This window comes from Meriones unguiculatus, chromosome 5, assembly GCF_030254825.1.
Source record: "Meriones unguiculatus strain TT.TT164.6M chromosome 5, Bangor_MerUng_6.1, whole genome shotgun sequence".
Lineage (NCBI taxonomy): Eukaryota > Metazoa > Chordata > Mammalia > Rodentia > Muridae > Meriones > Meriones unguiculatus.
In genome coordinates, this window is record NC_083353.1 from 110,485,741 (window position 1) to 110,495,637 (window position 9,897).

Below are 9,897 nucleotides of genomic sequence, written 5' to 3' on the forward strand. Positions count from 1 at the left end.
AGTATTTGCGGTTTTAAACTCTCGAGATAGAAAACATCTGAACCTGTCTTTTTATGAATAGGAATACTAATATCTAACACCTTTTATTATATCATTTCATTCTCTATGCTATAAAGTAGAGGTTATTTTAATCAGTCTATCTTATTTACTGAGTTCTATTCCTCCAGCAGTGTACCCTGTATGACCTATGACTCTCCTTTTTTTTTTTAAGATTTATTTATTATGTATACAATGTGTGTTTGTATGTACACCTGCACGCCAAAAGAGGTCGCCAGGCTTCATTTTAGATGGTTGTGAGCCACCATATGGTTGCTTGGAATTGAACTCATGACCTTTGGAAGAGCAGCCATCTCTCTAGCCCCCATGACCCTCTATCTTTACATTTCAGAGACCTCTAAGCATGTTGTGAAAAGAAGCCCTCGAACCTATTCTCCTGGCCAGTCAGAGCCTGTCAGCTGTCGCTGTTTATCGTGCACGAGTTATTCTGTTTGAGTTTGCTTAGAGGCAGATACCCCAAGAAAATGCCTCGAATTACGGCCTTCTTATCTGTGCTTAACACAATATCTGGGGCGTAAGGAAGCCTTCCAAATATGGCCAGATAAGGTTAAGTTTATGACTGTTTCAAAAAAGACTCAGATATAATTTCTCCAGAAAAAGACATAAAAATTAATCATAATGCAGAAAGTCCCCAAGAATGCAACAAGCAGAGCCAGGTGCACTGGCACACGGCTATAATCCCAGAACTCAGGGAGGCAGAGGCAGGCGGAGCTCTGAATTGGAGGCCAGCCTGGTCTGCAAAGCAAGTCCAAGACAGCCAAGGCTACGGAGAGAAACTCTGTCTCGAAAAAACAAACAAAACAAAAAAGAAAAAAGAGAGCAACAAAAACCTAGAAGTCGAGACAGAATGACAGCAACTGCAGCATTCAGCTCGGCTTTGCTGGAACTGTGTCAAACAGCCATGATTTTCACTGTTTCCAGTAGGTAGGACTGTGCTGCCAGGGAACATTAGGGTTTGAAGCTGACATGTCCCCAGAAGGCTCCTCATAGCTTGCTCGAATGCTTTCTTATACACCCAGGACCACCTGCCCAGGGTGGCACTGCCCATAATGAGCTGGGTAGTATAGAAAATGCCTCACAGAATCACCTCCAGGCCAATCCGATAGAAGCAATTCCTCATTTAAGCTTCCCTCTCTCCAGATGACTCTGGCTTAGATCAAACTGACAAAACATACAAACAAACAAAAAACAAAAGCTAGTGAGCAGATACAAACACATGCAATTAAGGATTAATTAAAAATCCGCTTTAAAAAGCCAGAGAGAGATGGAAACTTGCTGCAGGCAAAAACACAAAAACAAAAAACAACCAAAGAACTCTAACTGGAATTATTGTGTCCCCTTCCTCTACTGTAGAAGTCATGAGCTCATTTGGGAGCAGTGAAGGCGGCAGCAGGCAGAAGCAGGAGTGTTCAAGTCCTCATGCATCATTCACAGGATGGGGACCTCTGGAGCCCAGCGGTCCCTGGGGCCACTAGTCCTTGGCAGCATCCAGTACTGTTGGGCCTCAGGTACAACATACTTGGTCCTGAGGACTTCAGGGCCTTCTGGAATTATCCAGGTCACTCGGGCTTCAGGTTCTCTTCTGAGGCTCCTTACAACCCTTTGTCCCCCTTCTTCCCTCCCTCTTTCTCCTTCTGCTTCCCGTCTTTTTTCCATCATAGCCCCGCTGAGCCTGTCAGCTGCTTCTTCACATAATTCAGGGACCATTTCCAGGACAACTTGGAGTTGTTGCCTGCCTGTGCAGGGACAATTCACATGCATACAGGGTTCAAACTAGAGCACCTCCCACTGCTCAGGAGCCAGGACACTTGGGTTCCTCAATCACAGGCACCAGCACCCATGAATTAACATGTTGTCCTGGCCTCTGCCATTTTCCAACCATTGGAACAGGGTACCAGAGCCAGGGCCTGGGGTTCAGAAACTAGGTGTGGGATGGAGATGTGTGCTGGGCAGTCGGGCGCCTGGGTCAGCAAACACAAGCCAGGAATGAACTGCCAGGACCATCCCTGAGGCCACTGGGATCACTTCAACTGTCACATAATAAACCATCTCGTTGCTTTTGCGGCACAGATCGCCAACTATTCAGCCTTCCACTCCACTCCGGGTATGGCATCTCTCGTGTGGCGTCTCTGGTGTGGCTGGCACCACTGCTTCCCATTACTTGTACAGCCAGCTGACTCCCAAAGGTCAGCAAGAAAAGATAAGCTAGGAGAACGAACTCTCTGTTTGTTTTCCCAGACAGCACTTCTCTATATAGCCATGGCTGTCCTGGACTCACTCTGTAGACCAGGCTGGCCTCGAACTCACAGAGATCCACCTGCCTCTGCCTCTCAGAGCACTGGGATTACTAGTGTGTGGCACCATGCCCAGCTGAGAATGAACCTCTAAACTTACTGTTTTTATTATTACGGTGGGGTGGCATGGGCGTACCAAAACCCCGGGGTGGGGAGAAGTCAGAGGGCAACTTGGTTTGGTCATTTCATGTGGTTTCCTGGATCAGATTCAGGTCCACAGGCTTTGCCACAAGCCCTTTTACCTGCTGAGCCATTTTGCAGGCTTGAAGGAAGTCTCTAGGGGGCCTAATGTGCCACATCAGAACAGGAGAGGAGCTGTGAGCTGTGGACATGAGTCACTCTGCAATGCCTGTTTCTGCAGACAAAGAAGGGTTAGACCAATCAGAGCCATTTACCTATTTGCCAGCCTTGTCTCTTAGCACCCATCACAGGCATTGGGGTTGTACCTACCATAAACTTGTCTCTTAGCTTGTAGCAACCCCTGCAGCAGGCATGATGCTCCCTCTTACAGGTAGGTGGGAATGTTTGTACAGTTGTTGGAAATAAAATAATCAAGAGTAGTGAAAATGAAGCAGTTTTTAATATACGATTCTGCACAAAGGGAAGTCACGATAGAAAAAAAAAAAAAAGCAAAAAATGACCACTATACTGACTGGGTGATGTTAATCCCAAAGATTGGAGGAAAAAAACCAAAAACCAAAACCCCCAACCCAAATCATTATGGCCAAATTAATTAATTAATACAAATTATTTAATTATAGTGTTTGCATTTGTGTGTACTGGCTGCATCCCCCTAAGGAGGGGTTCAAGAGGTAAGCATTGGATGTGAGGAAGATAAGGTTTTAAAGCTCCAGGGTAGGGGGTTTCCAAATGGCAGATCTGGCAGACAAAATAGATGGAGTTACAGGAGTAGAACAAAACATAGCAAGATAGTCCAACCTCCTGAGACAAAGACATGGTTGCCAGGTGGTCCTAACAAGGTAATCACAACAACAGGTAGTCATAACAACCTTTTGAAACAAAAAGTAGGGTTGCAAGGTGCTTATAAACAATTTTTGAAACAAAGAAATGGGAGCTGTGCTTGGTGGCACACGCCTGTAATCCCAGCTCTCAGGGAGGCAGAGGCTGAGGCCTCTGAGTTCCAGGCCAGCCTGGTCTACAAAGTGAGTCCAGGACAGCCAGGGCTACACAGAGAAACTGTCTTGAAAAACAAACAAACAAAAAGGAAACAAAGACATTGTTATTTCCTGGAACAAGCAGCAACAAAACATTTGTTGTTAAAGTCACAGGTGGGCATAGCCCAAATCTTGAGAAACAGATTTAATCATAAGCAGGAATGAACCCAGTTTGTCTTTGCTATCAAATGGCTTTCAAGCCTAAGACGGAGACAGGCTTGTTCAGTAGTGAACGACAGTGAGCTTTAAAATCATACAATCAGAAAAAAACTCTATACTTTTCTATAGGCCAGAACTTTCATGCCTTCCAAATGTCCTATGCTCATAGGTTTTTGTCAATGTGACACCCACCTGAGCATATCTGGGAAGAGGGATTAACTGAGAAAATGCCTCCATAAGAGTAGCCCGCAGAGCTGGGAACAGTGGTGCATGCCTCCTCTATTCAAGGAGGCAGAGGCAGGCCGATCTCTGTGAGTTTAAGGCCAGCCTGGTCTGCAAAGCGAGTCCAGGACAGACAAGAGAAACCCTGTCAGAAAAAATAAAAATCAAACAAACAGTGCTACTCCTGGGTGGTAGTCCTGAGTTGTAAGAAAGCAAGTTGAGCAAGCCACAGAGGAAAAAGCCAGAATGTAGCATTCCTCCACGTGTTCGGAGTTCCTAACTCCAGGTTCCAGCTTCGGATTCTCACCCTGGCTTCCCTCAGGGATGAGGTATGATCTGAGAGTTGTCAGATGAAATAATCCACGTCCTCCCCAAGCCTGCTTTTCCACAGCAATATAAGCACTGCCCTCATCTAATTGGCCCAGGACACATAATGTTCTATGACGGAGTTCATCAAGGCCCACAATAACAAAATTCCATGCATAGTATTTCACAGCCTGTCTATGCCCTTGGGAGCTGGGATCATCAGATGTCTTTAGGGGAGCTCAAGACAGTGGTGGATAAAGGTGACCTGACGGGTGTTAGTCTCATTGTCTTTTCTCAAGGCCTCAGAGCAGCATGGAGAGTCTTACAGCTACTAATTAGGGAGTCAGATTGCCCTAGTCTGAGCATCTTCGCTTATTTAAGAAGATAAACACCAAAGGAGTGTTCACCTAAAGAACTAGTCGTTAATGCAATGTTTTACACCTGCCCAGCATCTCAGGGAAAGGACGTCCATGCGTCAGGATAGAGGGACCGAACTGACAGGATGAGCTGTTACACAAGGGATTTATTAGATTGCCTTGCATGATACAGGCTAGGTAGTCAGTCCAACAGTAGTTGTCTGCACAGTGTAGAGGCTGAGAACGAGCAGCTATTCAGTCTCTGAGGCTATCCTTGTTTGGTGTCGAAGGCCTGGATAACTTCTGTTTTTGAGTCCTCCTGGGAAGTCCCAAGAAGCTGGGTTTTGGTGTCACTGAAGGATGGTAGCAGCAGAGCAGATGCACTCATCAGCAACAAGTGAGGGCAGGCAAAGAGAAACAGCCCTGCTCTTCCCCCTTTCTATCTGGGTGGACTCTAGGAGGTCATTTTCCCCATTCAGTTAATGCATCCAGAAGACCCTTCCCGGCTCACGGAAAGGTGTGCCTCTTTAGTTGAGTAAGATCTGATGAAGCTGACAACTGCCTTGCTGTGTTGAAACACCATGAACAGAAGCAGCTTGGGAAGGAAAGGGTCTGTCGGCCTCACATACCCCAAATGAGCGTCCATTGAGGCAAGTCAGGGCAAGAATTCAAATCGGGCAGGGAATCTGGAGGCAGGAGCTGAAGCCATGGGGGGGCACTTCCTAGTAGCTTGCTCCTCATCCTGCTTGTTTTAAAATAGAACCCGGGACCGCCTGACAAGGGGGATCGCCTCCCAAAATGGATTGGATCCTCCTCCACTAATCACTAAGTAAGAAAGTGCCCTATAGCCTGAGTGCCTATAGCTTGATCTTACTAAGGCATTTTTTAAGATGGAGGTTTGTAACCGGCATTTGCTCCTTTGTGGGTTCCTTACTCTCTTCCACCCTTCTTCTGTGGGTGTCTGCTAGCTAAGGTTGAAGTCAGCCATCTCCAGGTAGCCATTTATTTGTGCTTGGTCTACGACGACAGACTCCCTTTTCTCAGTGGGTGCTACCAGTCTCCCCTCATCTGGATGACCCCAGGTCTCGTAAGGGGCACGGAGTTCCTTAGAACAAGTTTGATCTTTGCCATTGGATATTCAATTTCTCTTTCTCCTCCCTTTGTGCATGACCACTCGACAAACCACAACAAAACTGCAACAACAGCAAACAGCAGCAGCAGCAGGAGGAGCAGCGGCCACGGCCCCTCTTGCAGCCCTAGTATTTATATACCCTTCTCAAGAGTCCCCAGATTTCTAAATATCACACACTTGCAGAAACTGTCTGCAGCTAAAGCACGGGGCGAATCCTAGTCAGCTGCTGTGGACAGTCTGAAGCAGCCCCGTATCCCACACTTGGGATTAAAACAAAAACGTTCACATAGCATTTCTGTGTTTTTAAAGAAGAGGAAAACAAAATCTCACTACAGAGGTTCTCTACCCTCAGACGGCTTTAGCTTGTGTCAGGTTGACATAAAATTAGCCAGGACAATTGACTCCTTGTCAACTTAACACACCAATACAAGACTATTTAACGACAACCTTTTCTGTTTTGTTCATCTCCATAGATTTCATATTAAAAAATATTGTAATATAAAGCACATTACAAATGTAAAAGTCTGGGCTGGAAAGATGGCTCAGCGGTTAAGAGAACTGACTGCTCTTCCTAGAGGTTCAATTCCCAGCATCCACATGGCAGCTCACCCAAATGTAAAAGTTCCAGTCTTTACAAATCTGAACACTTTAAAATTCAATGTTTAAAAATTCAAAATCTCTCAACTGTGAGTGCCTATAAAATCAACTTGAAGTGCCCTTACTACAAGAGAGAAGAACCGGGACGCAGTCCCAACGTGAACTAGGCAAAAACCAAAGCTCAGCAGGGTAGCTACGTTCAGTGTCAGACTTCGGGGACTCACTCACAGTCCTCTGCCTCCTCCAGCGGGCTCGCCTGTCTCCTAGCTCAGGCTGGCTCCGCTACATGGCAGCTTCTGGCAGGCATCCCGTGGCCCTGGCGTCTCCCGAGTTCTGGGGTTTCCTGCTGCAGCTGGGCTGCACTTCCACTAGGAGCCTCTCCTGGGCTCTCTCTTCACGAGGCCACGCCTCAACTTCTCTGCATGAGTTCTTCAGTCCTGGGCCTTCAGCTGCCACCGTGGGTGCACCGGAAGCAGTGGCCTCTTCCGGCCTCCCACAGTGCCACGCCTCGGTTGCCCTCCGTGACCCCATCATGCCTTCAAAACCAGCACCACCTGGGGACTCTTAGGAATGGTGAAGTTTGGCTGCCCGCACAAGGTACAACCCCGGCTTCCCCGGTGTGCCAAACGGGAGGAAATGCTCCCAGATTGGACCTCAGCGATGCTGGGCTCTTGAGCACTGCTAATTTCTCAGCTGCAGCCGACCTCCTAGCACTGATTGTCCCAGCAGAGCTAAGTTTTCACTTCAGTGGTTCGGGTTAGTCACAGCTGGTTCTCCGGCCCGAGAGCTAACCGGATCCACAGATTAGCAATTCATTATATGCAGCAATAGTTTCCCGGGATTCCCAAACTTCCCTGTTTCTTCACAAGCTAGGCCTCTGTCGCCTGCATTTCTCTCAGCTCTCATTTCTCCCCAGCTCCCACAGAACAGCTCACCATGTTTTGAACACTCAATGGCTCTCCTAGCCCAAAGTTCCAAAGTACTTCCACCGTCATCCCCAAAACCCACGACACCCCACGATTCTAGCATAAATTCCTGTCTTAGTTAGGACAACTAATGCTGTGATGAAACACCATGTTCAAAACCAACTTGGGGAGAAAAGGGTTTTTATTTTTTTTGTTTCGAGACAGGGTTTCTCTGTGCAGCCTTTCCTGTCCTAGAACTCTCTGTAGGCCAGGCTGGCCTCAAACTCAGAGATCCACCCGCCTCTGCCTTCCCAGTGCTGGGATTAAAGGCGTGTGCCACCACCACCCAGCAGGAAAGAGTTTACTTGGTTTACATACCTGAATCATAGTCCACTGAGAAGCCAAGGCAGACACTCAAGTCGGGTAGGAACCTGGAGGAAGGAGCTGATGCTGAGGCCGCGGAGTGCTGCTTATTGATTCGCTCCTCACGGGTTCCTCAGCCTGCTTTCTCATAGGACCTCGGGCCATCTGACTAGGGATGCCTCCACCCACGATGGGCGGAGACACCCCAGTCAATTACTAATAAGAAAATGTCCTGTAACTCTTGAGTGCCTACAGCTGGATCTTTTTTATTTTTCCCTTTTTCAGACAGGGATTTTCTGTGTAGAACCGGCTGGCCTCCGGCTCAAGAGATCCGCCTGCCTCTTCGTCCCAGAGTGCTGGGCTCACAGGCCTGAGCCACCCACTCCCAGCTTGCAACTGGATTTTATGGAGCCCTTTTTTTTTTTATAATTGAGGTTTCCTTCTCACAAATAATTCTACCTTGTGTAGAACTGACATAATACTAACCAGGAAAACAGACAGGATAAGCTGCATGGTGTCCCTGTGAGCCTCAGTCTGGGGTCAGTCCGGACACCGAGATGCTAAGTTTCTCTTACCTGCTTCTTTCTCCAGGAAGACTTCCCGCTGCTTCTTCATGTGGCATCATTCATTTACATCTCGTTATCTAAACTTCTCGTTTTTAATTTGTGTGGAAGTTATTTCTCATATAGATCAAAGTTCTGTACATTTTTATGAGTTCTGTGGGACTAGGTCTTCTACCCCACCCCTCTGTTCTCTGTTGGACCTATGTTGTGAGTGATCAGAAATTCAGGGAGCTGCCACATCAGTAAGTAAAATAAAAAAGGCCCCATAGGAGAGGCTTCTGCCATTGTGACGACAGACGGACTGGTGTGACACACCTACCTACATACTATTTACAGAGGACCAGTGTCCTGGGCTGTTTTTACAAGTAAACCCAAGCAAGGTCTGTAAAAAAAAAAAAAAAAAAAAAAAAAAAAAGATGGTTCATCAAGAAAAGATGCTTCCTCCAAGTCTAACAAGGCCAGTCTCATACCTGGGACCCATGTGTGGAAGAGCTGACTCCTGCGGGCTGCAGCCTGACCTCCACATGCGCAATCCCACCCACCCACATACGCGTACAAAACAAATAAATGTGATAAACATTTTAAAAAAGATGTAAAGATTCTTTATAAAAATGCATTTTCTATGTGTGCATGCTCATGGCGTGGGGGAGGATATTAGATATCTAACTTGGTTGCTCTCCACCTAACTTTGAGACCAGGTCTCTCCCTGAACCTGGGACTCGCCAATTCACCTATACCGCTGGCCAGCAAGCTCTGGATCCTCCCATCTCCATCTCCCATCACAGGTGCGTGCATACTGCCGTCCTTGGCTTTTTGCATGGATGTTCCGGGTCCCAACTCTGGTCCTCATTGCTTCTGTAGCAAGCACTTCAATGACTGGGCCATCCCATGCCCAAAACAGAATTTCCAAATTGTCTGGAGGGGCTTACTTGGGAGGCTTCTGCTAACAGAAATGGGCTGCTCTGTGAAGCTGTGTAGAGAACTATCTTATTCGGCTCTGAAGTTCTCCTTGTGGCAAAAATACCAACGCTAAAGCCAGATTCCCTGAGGTCAAAGTCAGGCTACGTCACAGGTGTGTGGCTCAGCAGTAGAGTACTCTCCAGTGCTACAAACTAAAATGAACAAACCCGGTTTCTGGAAAATCACTAACTCCCTTTGTGACTGCATTGTCCACCTACAAAATGAGGGTAATTTCTTTGACCTCACCCCCCCACACACACAAAATAAAATGTTAGCACTTTACGTTTCTGAGATTGGATGTTTGTCAGCGAGGTGACATTGGTGATACTGACAGTTCAGACCTGTAGTGAATTCCAAGACATTAACAAATGTCTTTGAAAAGATTACAATATAAATTGTCTCGGGAAATCTTTTGTGTGCTTAAAAAGACAGGGCTATGTCAGGCGTGCTCGCTTATGCTTGCAGCTGTAGCACTGGTGATGCCACGTCAGAAGGACCTCTGAGAGCCTGAGGTCAGCTCGAGCCACAGAGCAGCGAGAGGCCCCGTCTTAGAAAGACACCAAAGGGGGGTGGGGCTCAGAGGTGTTTCAGTGACTAAGAGCACTTGCTGCCTTTGCAGGAGACCTGGTTCGGGTTCCCAACAGTCTGTAAAGCCAGTTCCAGGGGATCTGACTCCCTCTTCTGGCCTTGGTGGACACCAGGTGCTACCCACATAGACATGCAGAGGCTCACACATAAAAACACACAAAACTTTAAAAAACCTACAAAGACAACAACAGAAGAAGATGTACTTGGAATCACTTTTCCC